Source organism: Chenopodium album, chromosome 19 (assembly GCF_948465745.1).
Source record: "Chenopodium album chromosome 19, dcCheAlbu1.1, whole genome shotgun sequence".
NCBI lineage: Eukaryota > Viridiplantae > Streptophyta > Magnoliopsida > Caryophyllales > Amaranthaceae > Chenopodium > Chenopodium album.
The window spans coordinates 40,012,122-40,025,718 of NC_137852.1; positions in this window are offsets into that span (position 1 = coordinate 40,012,122).

The following is a 13,597-nucleotide window of genomic DNA, read 5'->3' on the forward strand; positions in this document are numbered from 1 at the left end:
ATTATTATTATTATTATTATTATTATTATTATTATTATTATTGTTGTATACTTGGAACTACTTAATTACATAAAAACTACTTTCTATTTTAATTGTGGGTTATTTGGATTGTTGAAATCTGTCTAAGGCGGGATTTGGGCTCTGGACAACGTCGATCCTAACCATAACCTACCTGAGATCTCATTGATTTAGATAATCTACTATTATTATAATTATTTTTGAAAATTTATTAACTTACTAATTAAGTAATAATTAAGAAAAAAAACTTACTTATACTTGTTAATTGTTATAATTTGTTATAATTTGTTACTTTGTTAGTGTTATAAACTTATAATTGTTAATTTGTTATAATTGTTAATATTGTTGTTAATTATTATTTATTAGTTAATAATCTTAATTAATCATGGCATCAAACCCGAACCAATCCTCCTCTAAAAAAGCCAAATCTAAACGACCATTGGAAGGCTCTTCTATGCCCCCCCCTACAATGCAAATCCCTACTATGCAAATCCCTACAATGGCCAATCCCACCCACCCCGGGTTTTCTACCGGTTTTCCCACCGGATTAGATCAACAAGGGACATTCCAACCATGGCAAAGCACCCAATCTCCACCTTATTATGCCTCCGCACATGATATGCCTTTTGAATTTAACTATCAAACAACTCAAGCAAGCAACACACAACCTGCCGGCTCTAGTGACCCATCCGTCCAAAATACTATTCCCACATCTGATAACCCATTCATTGAATGGTACACCGAAGAAGAAATGACCCTTTTGAAAAACCGAAAGAGTAAATGTTGGCAATATTTCTTGTTAAGTAGAGATGGTGAAAAAGCCAAGTGTAAAACTTGTGGTAATATTTATTCGGCTCCAGCCAAAGGCGGTACGGGGCACCTAAACCGACACAGTGAAAAATGTGGTGCCCCTAGTACTGACCCAACTCAACCAAAAATTTCTCAATTCCATCCTTATGGCTTCACTTACAATTATGAGAGGGATAGGGATGAACTTGGGAGAATGATAGTCCAAGCCGAACAACCTTTTCTTTTTGCTGAAAGTGATCCGTTTAACAATTACATTAAACGAGCACTACAACCCCAACACAAAAAAATCTCCCGAAAAACCGTTAAAACAGCTGCCATGAAAACTTACTTAGAATACAAAATGAAATTAATTGAAGAACTTAAAACTCTTACTTCAAGAGTTTCTATAACTTCTGATGCATGGGATGGTGGTTATGGTTTACATTATTTGTGTGTTACTTGTCATTGGGTTGATAGTGAATGGTTATTGCAAAAACGTATTATTTATTTCAAATTGCTTGAATACCCCCATACGGCCTTTAATATTTCTAATTGTATTATGAGTGCTCTTGATGAATATTGTCTTAGGGACAAAATCATGTTTATGTTCATGATAGCATAAACATTTTCCAAAATCATGATGAATAATAAGTATCCACAATTCATGATAGCAGACTCCGATTGGGATAATTGTGAAAAATATATGCAATTTTTACAATTATTATATAGTATGACTCACTGTTTTTCTTCTGTTTATGTTCCTTGCATTCATTCTTTCCTTCAAAATGCATGTTTATTTGCTCAACTTCTTTATGAACATCGATCACAACAAGATTACAATGATTATGTTCCACAAATGGAGGCTAAATGGCGTAAATATTACACTAAGCTTCCTATGGTTTATATGTTTGCTTCTATTTTAGATCCTAGATCAAAGTATGATGGCACATTTATGCTAATTGATATTTACTATGAATGCATGCAACTCGGTGATGGTGTCGAACAATATAAAAATCATGTGAAAGATAAATTTTTTGAGTTATATAGAGTTTATGAATCTAAATATGGAACCGTCACTCATTTTGCCCCTTCTCAAACATCCAAAAGCGTAAGTAAAACGGGCAAAAGTTTGGCGGCCCAAGCTGCTAACATGTTATCTAAGTTTTCAGGTAGTGGATCATCATCAAGGCGAACACAAAGCGATGTTTCGGAGTTGCAAATGTACTTAAACTACGACTTCATGAAAGGCTTGGACGAAGATTCGAGGTTGGGGATGGACATCCTAGATTGGTGGAAATCCCAAAGCACAAAGCATCCAATTTTGGCGGCAATGGCACGTGATATTTTCAGCATCCAAGCCTCCTCCGTTGCCTCGGAACGAGCTTTTAGTGCTTCGGGAAGGGTTCTAGACGATAGAAGAACAAGTTTGAAGCCCGAAACACTAGAAATGTGTGTTTGCTTGAAGGATTGGATGGATGCCCAAGAACGCATCCAAGATCGTACTTTTACGGCCAACGACAACATCGATGGTTCCGATCGTTCTGGTTCAACTAGCTCCTCCGCATTAGCTAGTGAACATGAAGCCGAAGATGAAGACGAAGAAGATAATGAAGACCTTGATTGAAGATTACCAACAACTCGAGAATTAATATTAATTAGCGAAAATTCTAGTATTTCCTATGTACTCTATTAATTAGTGAAAATGTTAGTATTTCCTATGTTGGCTATGTACTCTATTAACATTAGCCGTATAATAAAATAACAAAATAAGTTATTCATCAATTATTGTTAGTTGTACCCTTGTACTTCATATTATCTTTTACTTAATAAATTTTTATGAATGAATTTTTTCAACTTTTAATTTTATGGAATATGTTATATTGTTATTTAATTTTTGTCTAATACTTATATAGTTATATGAATAATATGATATATAGTAAATTATGAATGAACAATAAATATTAATATAATTTAAACAATATTTAATATAACTTAACTCCATAAAAAATTTAATAATTATTAAATTCAAATATTAAATTGTATAATTATTCAATTCAATTTTTTCTTTCATAAAAAAAATTCAAGTTTTTTTAAAGTTTTTTTTAATTTTTTTTTTTAAAAAAAAAAAAGAAAAAAGGGTAAGCCGTGGCCCGTGGGCCGGCACGGTGGCCGGCACGGCCCGCCTCCACCGTGGGCCGGCACGACGGGCGGCCCGGCACGGCACGACCGGCACGGTGGGCCGTGCCGTGCCGTGGACAGGGAAACCTTGAAGGCCGGCACGGCACGGCACGGCCCGCCTCCACCGTGGGCCGGCACGGCCCGGCACGACACTGTTCATGGCCCGCCTAGGCACGGCCCACGGCAGGCCCGGCACGGCCCATGCCCACCACTACCAATGATCCCACGCTCCAAACACTTCTAATTCATCAGCACTCCCTTCTCCAGAATATATATAACGCAATAAAGGATACTAGCAAAATAAAACAATTCAAATAAGGAAAGCAAATATAAATAAACAAAAAAATTAAAGTCATCACAAAATAATTACCAAAAACTCTCCACCAAAATAAATCTTGAAACCTTTTTCCTTCTGTTGAATCTCCAAATAATTCAGCAAAACAAAAAAACAGTCCATAACACGGCTTGATATAAATTCTTCACCAACCAATGTCATCAATTCTTCACGAGGCAGATTATAAAATTCAGAGAAGTATACTAGTGTTTCCCTGTTTCACAAAAAAATACTTGTTAGAAACTTATCACATAATAAGTAACACCCTTAACACTTAATAAGTAATTACTATAAAATAGAACAAGTAAACCCAAAAATAAATAAAATTGAGTCAAAACACAACACTTACATAGAATCAACACCATCGTAGTTTTCAGCAAAGCAATAATCAGCAACTGCAAGTCTGATACTCTTCATCTGCTTGACTCTGGGGTTTTTATCCCTTAAAAACCTTGATAATAACTGTAATTTATAACCACCAGCAGTACCAGAGTAAATATTACAGATTAAATGCTCTGCAGAATCACTAGAAGATCCACTATGATCAGAAGGCTCATCACCATCATCACCAGAATTTATCTGTTTCAAAATCTTTAACGATTCCTCTGAAGTCACTTCTTTTCTTCCTCTTCTTGGTTTCTTTGAAGCACTTTCCTCAGCAACCTTTCTTGCTGACTCTTTCTGATTGGAACCTTTCCTTGGATTTCCTATCTGCTCCCTCCCCTTTTGTTTGTCAATTTTTTCTCCAGATACAATTACTTGCTCCCTCCCCTTTTGTTTGTCAGCAGTTGTAGAGAAAGGAGGCTCAGATACAACAGGTGCAGAAGGAGGCTGAGAAAGAGATACAACAGGTGTAGAATGAGGCTGACTAACAACAGGTGCAGAAGGAACCTGAGATACAACAGGTGCAATTATGGATGCACTAGCAGCAGAAACAACAAGGACAGGTTTATTAGTTGATTCCACCACTTTCTCAAAAATGAAATCAGAATCAACACCCAAACCCTGACTAATGTGAGGAATTTCTTTTGGAGAAACTTCACCAAAAATCTCCTTATTAAAGAGGTTTGAGGATATAGGAGATTCCAGATTAGGATTAGTGTAAGAAAAAAATTCAAACGAAGGCATTTCTTCTTGTAACTTCTTTATTGCAAGTGCTTGTTCAGTAATCCTATCAATTTGATTCCAGAAATTTGAATCATTGAAGATTGGATCCAACTGTGACAAGACAGGAGACCTTTCTTTTTCAGGAAGTTTTGAATCCAACTTAACAGCTTCTGATTGTGCCCTTATGAAATTCACATATTTTTCAAATTGATGTGTCAGAAGCTTCATGTCTCTATTCATCAACATATAATTCTCTTCAACATCCTGAGAAAACAACATAAAAGTCTAAGAAAAATGGAAAATAATAACAAATAACTTCACTTTATGCTATAAAGTAATCCCAATATGTAACAACAAGTAACTATAAATAAACTAGCAAGTAACTTACATCAAGTAACCCCAGGACAAACTAGCAAATAAGCCCAATATTTAACAAGTAACCCCAGGACAAACTAGCAAATAAGCCCAATATTTAACAAGTAACCCCAGGACAAACTAGCAAATAAGCCCAATATTTAACAAGTAACCCCTAGATAAACCAAAAGTAACCCCAACATATATCACACAAGTAATCCCAGGATAAAGAAACAAGTAACCCCACTTTATGCTATAAAGTAACCCCTACATATAATACAAGTAATACCAGAATAAACAAAAAGTAACCCCACTTTATGCTATAAAAGTAAACCCAACATATAAGAAGTAACCCCAGAATAAACAATCAAGTAACCACAATTTTTGCTATAGAGTAACCCCAACATATAACAATAAGTAACCCAACATATGACAACAAGTAACCACAAGATAAACAAACTAGTAAACCCACTTACATTATAAAGTAACCCCAAAATATAACATCAAGTAACTTCAGGAAATAGAAACAAGAAATGCAATGTATATTACAAAGTAAACCCAACATATAAAGACAAGTAACCTCAATTGAAATTAGCAAATAAATAGTATACACTACAAATTCAACCAAACACATGCAATAAAATTAATAAAGTGAAGATAGTACTCACATTCTTAGATATGTGATTAATTTCTTCATTTGACTTAAGTCCTTCAGGAAGTTCATATGTCACAACCCGAGGAAAACCAGTTACAGAAATATCTGGAACTGCAGCAGAAGTGAAAGGCCACCCACCAGAAGTAGAAGGATGCAAACCCATAGGCTGTATAGCAGCTGATTTTTCAGAATCAAACTTCTCTTTTTCTTCAGAAGTAGAATCCTTCTTCAGCAACTTAGTAACAGGATATGTTACTTTATCAACATGTGCATTACCATACACACCAGCTTCCTGATTCAATCTATTCTTCACAGCTTCATCTGACCAGTGCATAATCAAAGGCAAGGTAGAAGGCATAATGTTTCCCCTAAATTGCAACTTATGAAAGTAACATATTTGTAGAAACAAAACACACCCAGCTACATATTTCTGTGTTGCAGAATAACCAGCCAATTTATCACCCAAATCATCCAAAACAAATTGGCACCAGTTATACTGTCGAATCTTACTAACATCATTCAAAGCCAAAACCAACTTCAAATCAGCTGTCCTATTTGTTGTTGGTGTAAAAAGAGTCACCATTGCATACATAACAAAACATTTCTTGAACTCATCATTCCCCTGTAGCATACCCTCATCACTTGTCATAACAGCTTGCAACAAAGGAACCGTAACTTCACGCTTTTCACCACCATACAAGTCCTTCCATGACTTCTTCAACTCATTATCACAATTTTTCCTTGAAACTGGAACACGTAATGGTCCAATTGGAATCTGGAACACATCATGTACATCACAGGCAGTTAACTGGAACATCTCACCCGATGGCATAACAAACATACGGCTGCTAGGAACAAAACACCTACACAACCACCTAATCATATCTCTTGGAAATTTAGTCATCTGAATATGTGATAGACTGCCAAAACCAATATCCTCAACAGCTTGCAATTGCTTAGGAGTCAACTGACTCATTAAATCAACAAGACCCTTAGGTAAACACCTAACATGTACTTCAACTTCATCCCTACAAAACACAATAAAACTATACGTAATTGCAGTAAAAGAAGAAAAAGAAATAAAAGAAACAAAATTAAAACATATAAAAGAAATGACAAAAACAAATATAAAACAAGTAAAGTTGAAGATTCAAAAAAGAAGAAAATGTACCCATCATCATCAATATCCACAACTTCAACAGATTCAGAACGTGCTTTTGAAGACCTAGCAAGCCTTCTTGAAGGAACTGGCTTGACATCCTCTTCATCATCATGCATAACCATCTTTCTTCTTTTTTTAGTTGGTTTCACATCTTCCTCATCATCAGATTGAACTACAGAAGGCCCACCCCCAACAGTATTTAATTGAATTAACTCTTGTTTACTGGGATGAATTTTAGAAACTACTGGTAAAACAGAAGAAATAGGGTCTAACCAAACATTTTTGTTAACACCTTGATCTCCATTAGTACTATTCTTATCAGCTTCATCCTCAATATTTTTATTTGAAGCTTCCTTTTCTGAATGAGCACAAGAAGGATCCTCTATAGGATGATCAGAAGGATCCTCTGAAGCATGACCAGAAGGATCCTCTGAACCATGTCTTCCTTCAACAACAGCAGAAGAACTCTCAAAAAGACCTCTTCCCTCAGATGGATCAACAACACCTTCACTTGCATTACCTGTTAAATATGTAGACATTCATTATAAGTAATAATACAAATGATACACTAAGATAGCTGAACAAGTAACCACTATGAAGCATATAAGTAACCTTTAAAATTTTAACTATAAAATAAATAAAAAAAACACAAAAGTAACCCCTATAAAGCATTTAAGTAACCCCTATGAAATTAGCAACTTTGAAAAATAATCCTTATGTAGATTATAATTAAGCAAGTCTTATAATATTATAAGTAACTCATATATAAGATTATAAGAATCCACTATAAAAACATTAGAATTTTCTCAGCAACTTAAAAGGTAACCAATATATAACATAACAGTAACACCTAGGTAAAAAATAAGTAACAACTGTAAAATTCAACTATAAATAATAGGTAACTAATAAGTAACCACTGTAAAATTGAACTATAAGTGATAGGTAACTGACAGGCTAAAGTCGTATCACCTAATCAAAAGTAATTACCTAAGTCCTCTAACTAAAGTAGATAGGGAAGTAGGGTCGAATCCACAGGGAAACTAGTCTTTCTATTTCTAACTAATTAATAGCAATCTAAATTATTAGTAACAATTTGTTGTGATTTAAAGATTATACTACGAAGAATATAAGTAGGGAAAATAAAATAAGAGGAATCAATGAATTAAGGACCTAGGGCATAGGTTCACCAATAAATAATATTCCAGGGTAAAACATAATAACCAATCATTAATGCATCAATTAACCAGATAATAAAGGGCTTTCGCTACGTATTACAATCACAGAATTAATCTACCGGTATTAAATCTCATCTCTCGAATCTCGACTTAACCATTTATAGATTAACCTGCCTATTGAAACTAGACCTAAACATCAATTCTCATCTCTCGAATCTCGAATCAATATTGTCAAACTCATGCATAAAAGATCAGGCTTAATCTAGTCACAGAGCATTAAATCAATCAATAGGAAATTAATATAGCATTGATAATTAACAACAATAAATTACCCCTTCATATTATTTATGGATCCCCATAAACCCTAGAAAAAGAACTACTCACACATAATTAAATCTAAACTAATCAAAGCAACAAAATAAAACATGATAGAAGGAATAAAATAAATAACTGAGATTAAGAGAAAAGAAATCGTTACCAAAGTAATCAGAATAAAGAGTTGAGTAAAGAACAAAGTATATAGTGTAGAGAGAGAAAATAAGCTTAAGTAGAGAGAGAAAATCTAAGAGAAAGAATTACCAAAGTAAAGGAAGAATAACAAAGTGTAAAAAAAAAAAAAGAATCCTAAACTTGCTTAACAAAAACATATTTATAATAAGCAAGAATCCTAAACTAAAACAAACTAAACGATGCTTAAAAGATCTATCAGAGACACGCGCCCGACCGGGCGCCACACCGCCCGACCGGGCGCGCCTTTTTGTTGCGATATAAGTCTTCTTTGCCCGATCGGGCGCGCCATCGGGCGGACCATCGGGCGGACCATCGGGCGGACCATCGGGCAGACCATCGGGCAGACCACCAGGCAGACCACCGGGCGGACCATCGAGCAGACCACCAGGCAGACCACCGGGCAGACCACCGGGCAGACCACCGGGCGGACCATCGGGCAGACCACCGGGCAGACCACCGGGCGGACACCCTTGGGCCGCTTGGACTCCTCGTTTAGGCTCGTAACTTGGCCCAAACCAAATATCCTCTTTGGGGCTTTAATCATTCGGTCCAAATGCCTCGTCTTCACACAAGTCGAGCCCTTATTCACCGGTTTGATTACTCTAACCGATCTTGGGCTACAAAAGATGGCCGTGCTCCTCCAATGCTCGTAGTTGCTCCATAAAATCTCGGGAAAGTACTCCAAAGGTGCAATTCCCTACAAAACTCAACCAAAACTACGAAAACACTAGAAAACACATATTAGTAATAAAAATGGCTCTAAAGAGCCAAAAACACTACTAATAATGACCAAGGGACGGGGGTAAAATACTACATAAACTAGACATATCAAACTCCCCCAAGCCAAACCTTTGCTTGTCCCTAAGCAAAGAGCTCATCAATGAACATATAAAACATTCCTCACCCCAATAATCAAATCAAGCACAGACGATTCAAGGGAAATCTAATGAGCATGCTTCAATATCAATCAATCTCATTCATCCAATCACTCTTCCTCCCCAACAATTGTCAAATAGAGCAAACCACACGAGCATATAGAATTCAAGACTAGTGCTCACACACTCAACTCTCATTTATGTGGCGAGTAAAAGATGTACTCGATCGCTCTCCAACCACCCTTTTATGTGAACAATGCCCTCCCAAACTCACACACTCGTGTGTTTAAAAAGATAAGCACTCAACCTAATAGTCGACTCGGAATATGTCAATTCATAATTTGCATTGATAAACAACACTTTCACATCTACACAACTCTATGCACAAGGTCGGAAGGTCTTTAAAGCTTGTAATGTAAGGCTAGGATAAAGGGTAAGAAATATTTGGGAACATGTGAGAGAAAAGCCATGCTTAAAGGGAGCCAAATCCTAATAAAACAATGATCAACATCTCCAACATAACTAACTCCAACAAGAATCCACCAAATACTACTCCAAACAACATAAACAATCCCAACACTTACAATTTCACTCATAAAAATATGACAATGTAGAACTTGAGTGAATAAACAAACTTTGAACTCATTCTTTTTTCAAACTTGATACTTTTTTTTTCCTTTGAATTTTTCTTGGGCAACTTTCATATAGATAATTTGAACATATAACAATTTTTTTCTTTTGCTTTTTTTTCTTTTTATTCCACATTGGAAATTTCAACTTTGAAACACAAATTCTTATTTTTTCCAATCACAAAAATCAAAGAACAAATTACTCTTCTTATACCTCCACATTGTGCAAATAATGTGCACACTACAAATCCCTCACCTCACTAACTATAGCTCCCCCAAGCCAAGCTTGGGACTAGTAACCAATGGGGCTAAAAAGGCTTGTAATGTGGCTAAATAAACAATAAGAGGGCACAAGCAACAACATGGGTAGCAAGAAGGGAACAAATGTATCTAATATCGTCTGAAGGCTACCTAAAAGAATGAACGCCTTCGTCCTCCTCATGTGCATAATAGGTGAGTCATGAAATACTACTCATAGTTGCAAACCAATACTCAAATTCATTGACATACCAGGAACTAAACACACATTCCTAACCAAATCAACTAGTCAAGCACTACATTCACAAGTAGTTGGACAAAATTGACGCATGTTTAGGCATCCAAGCAATTAAACTTTAAATCATGACCAACAAGTCCACAATGCTTATCATCAATAACCAAGAATCAAAACAAATTTTCTCAAGTATGGGGGCATAGAGAAGCATGATTTACAATTCATTGGAACGTATTTTTGGATTTTTTACTTTTTCAATTTTTTTGTATTTTTCTTATAGGAAAGCAATAAAACTACACTAGGAAAGCAGTAAAACTACACTAAGCATACCAAGAGAGAGAGTGAAAGATATACCATATGAACACGAGAACCTCCCCCCAAGCTAAATCAGACAATGTCCTCATTGTCTTAAGGGGAAGCAAGTATTCAAGGTGACTACTCTTCATCATCACCACATCAATGTCGCCAAAGCCTCAAGATTGCAATGCATCTCTCTGGAACAAAATTGGGCAAGAAAGAAACAAAGTGTTAGTGGAAAAAAGATAAAAATGGAGTCAGGTGCACTATTCTGATCATAACTTTTGATGTATAATTGATAATTCAATGATTCCAATTGCATTGGAAAGTAGACTTGAAGAGCTTTCCAACGATAGGTCACACGCCAAAAACGGATAAGAAACGCAAAAATTATGGCCTGTCAAAGTGGAGCAGTTTTGCTGATCCGCTCTCGCGCCCGGTCGGGCGCCACACCGCCCGGTAGGGCGGTATAAACCCTCTAAATTCTCTTTGTTCTCGCGCCCGGTCGGGCGGTCGAAATGTCCGTACTCGTCAACTCTCGCGCCCGGTCGGGCGGTCCTTCGCCCGGTCGGGCAAAAATTGTCAATTTTTCACCCTTGCTCTCGCGCCCGGTCGGGCGGTCCTTCGCCCGGTCGGGCCCGAGGCAATGTTTGGTACGAGAGACTCCATCTCTTTTTTTTCCAAATTTGACTAACTCTTTTCCTTCTAACCTGTACGACTCAATAAACTCATTAAACTCTCTCCTCTCTCCTCTCACAAGAAATAGAAAGAAGACTAAAAAAAAAAAAAAAAAAAACAAGAAAAATACGGGTTGCCTCCCACAAAGCGCTGGTTTATTTAGGTCCCGCACGACCCTCTTACTACATGTCGGGAAGTTAAGCCCCTTGGCCTATCGCCTGGTCGGGTGGTTCTTCACCCGGTTGAGCGATTTTTAAACCACGACTCGGCTTCCTAACACGCCCTATAAGGCGCCAATTCACCCTATTGGGTGGATCCTCTTTGGCTTGAACTGGTGGGTCTTTACTTTTGTTCGATTGAGAACCCTTTTTGACCGTTGGTTGCCTCGATTTATCACTTTGTTGAGCTATTACAACACGATCTGGTGGAACTCTCACTATAGGCTCAGTTTCCGCAACTTGTGTACTCATTTCCACCTTCTCATCTTCAAAACCAAGACCTTCACAGTATAAGGCTTTCTCTATTGCGTCCACTTCCTCTTTCCATTGGTTAGTTGTACCTGTAGAAGATGCAACACACGATACCGCCTCCAAGGGATCTTTAACAAAAGCTTGGGGTTTATTAGAACAATTACCAACCACATCAATTTTATAACACTTCTCCTCTAGCATGGGGCTTTTATGGGTATTATTCAAATTAAAAACAATTTTATCATCCCCTACTGATAGTGTCAATTTACCACATTTCACATCTATAATTGCTCCAGCAGTATTAAGGAAGGGTCTACCCAAGATAATTGGGGTATGCAAATCCTCAGCCATATCAAGAACAACAAAATCCACAGGTATATAAAATTTACCTAATCTAACAGGGACGTCTTCTAGAATGCCTATGGGGTATTTAGAAGAACGATCAGCCATTTGCAGAGTAATATTAGTAGACTTTAATTTACCCATTTTTAGCTTTAAACACACAGATAATGGCATGACACTAACACTAGCGCCCAAATCACACAATGCATTATCAATCATTAAATTACCAATATGACAAGGGATAGAAAAACTACCGGGATCTTTTAGTTTGGGTGGAGATTTATTTTGTAGTACGGCACTGCATTCAGCAGTAAAAGCGACAGTCTCTACCTCACTAATAGACCTTTTCCTAGTCAATATTTCTTTCATGAATTTTGCATATGCAGGTATTTGCGTGATTAATTCTGTAAAGGGAACTGTTACCTGCAAATCCTTCACCATGTCAAGGAACTTACCAAACTGCTTATCCATGGTGCTTTTCAAATGTCGATTTGGGAATGGTAGTTTGATAATTGGTTGTTGCACATCATTATTCCTGTCTTGAGTTACAACCTTCCCTGAAGTTTTACCCTGCAATATAACATCAGAAATATTAGTACTACCCTTTAGCCCTGCAGGGCTAGGATTAATATCCCTTGGTATAAAGGAATCAGGATTAGCAATTTTTATTGAAACAGGTTCATCTTCTTTGGGCATAGGAGGCCCATCATAGTGTGAACCACTCCTGAGGGTAATTGCAAACGCCTGATCTGTGGGTTGTACTGGTTGCGATGGTAGGGCTCCTTGTGGGCGAACTTGAAGAGCAGCGGCTAACTGTGCAATTTGAGTATCTATGACTTTATTGTGGGCTACAATCGAGTCAATTTGTGAGTCTCTACTCTCCATATGCTTTTGCATACTAGTTAACATCGCTCTAATTTCTGATAAAGCTGGGTCAGAAGGTGGTGGAGGAGTTTGCGGTTGGTTTTTCTGGCCAGCATTGGGATGGTAATATTTCTGCTGAGGTGGTGGTGTTGGTTGTTGTGGAGGTGGAGGTGTGGGATTTTGCACATTACTGCTCCTATAGGAAAGGTAAGGATGGTTCCGATACCCGGGATTATTATAGGTGTTGGAGTATGGGTTATTTTGCTTGATGGACTGAAAAGCGTTGACCTGCTCCATAGAACTCCTACACTCATGTTCCCAATGACCTACAATTCCACAATTTTCACAGAAAGCATCATTAGCATTATTATCAATTGCAGAAACATTAGTTATTTTAGAATTAGCAGTAGTAAGGTTATCCAATTTCTGACAAATAGAGGTTAATTGAGATTGCAAAAAGGATACAGAATCGACGTGGTGTTTTCCCTTGTTTGCAAAACCTCTAGGATTCCCATATTGGGAATTATGGATCGCCATATCTTCAATAACCTGACCTGCATCATCAACATTGAGGTTCATAAACCTCCCATTAGCTGCAGAATCCAAAATTGCCCTAGAAGAATTTCCGATCCCATTGTAGAAAGCTTGTATCAACTGCCACTGTGCT